At 40.9% G+C, this 771-nt stretch overlaps 1 non-coding gene across 1 annotated transcript; it reads left to right on the forward strand.

Moving 5' to 3' along the window:
* The first annotated feature begins 291 nt into the window (after window positions 1-291).
* Window positions 292-410, forward strand: LOC145402953 (5S ribosomal RNA). The gene has a single exon (XR_013897891.1). It is a non-coding gene; the product is annotated as a 5S ribosomal RNA (ribosomal RNA).
* Window positions 411-771: the final 361 nt, after the last annotated feature.

Raw genomic sequence — 771 nt, forward strand, 5'->3', positions numbered from 1 at the left:
AGTTCATCTTTATATACTGTGCATTTGAACAGTTTAAATAAAAGACAAACAAAAACAGCTGTGCTAATTCATTGGTATTGGTATTTAACTGTAACAGCTTTTAAATGTAGGCTGTATATGGTTGGAGTAATTAAAGAGATTATGGCTAGGATAATGAAAGCTGGTAAAAAATGTAATTAACCCCTTCTTTACCGAGCACCATATCCTGGATTGGCGGCCACCACCCCCTCCACACCGAGTTGTCACGCAACTTTTTTGGTGCATTATCTAATATTTTTTTTAACATCCCATGCCAACGGCCATACCACGTTGAGTACACCGCTTCCCGTCCGATCAGCGAAATTAAGCAACGTTGGGTCTGGTTAGTACTTGGATGGGTGACCGCCTGGGAACACCAGATGCTGTTGGCATAATGTTCTCCCTACGTGTCAAGTGGGGTTGGTGGAGGATTAGTGCCCCTCCCTGTAAAACAATTAGCTCTAAGCCTTGGCCACCCCGTTTGGGATACATGGCGTCTGGCAGTGAATGAACGAACGTTCCTCCCTCTTGGCTTATACCCATTTTCATTCCTTTCCTGAGACCTTTGTATGAAGCCAGTGAGTATCAAAAAGAGATGAAGCTGATCTCTCTCTCTCTCTCTCTCTCTCTCTTTATATTTCTGTTTGAAGGAATCGTAAAACTATCGTACAAAATGTATGATAATGAAAAATGCTATTGTACATCGTACCGAAGGTGAATTTATCGTATATATACAATTTTTATTGTACATAT

The sequence above is a fragment of the Coenobita brevimanus genome, chromosome 59 (assembly GCF_032717465.1).
Source record: "Coenobita brevimanus isolate Jiangsu-jjx chromosome 59, ASM3271746v2, whole genome shotgun sequence".
In the NCBI taxonomy this organism is placed as follows: Eukaryota; Metazoa; Arthropoda; class Malacostraca; order Decapoda; family Coenobitidae; genus Coenobita; species Coenobita brevimanus.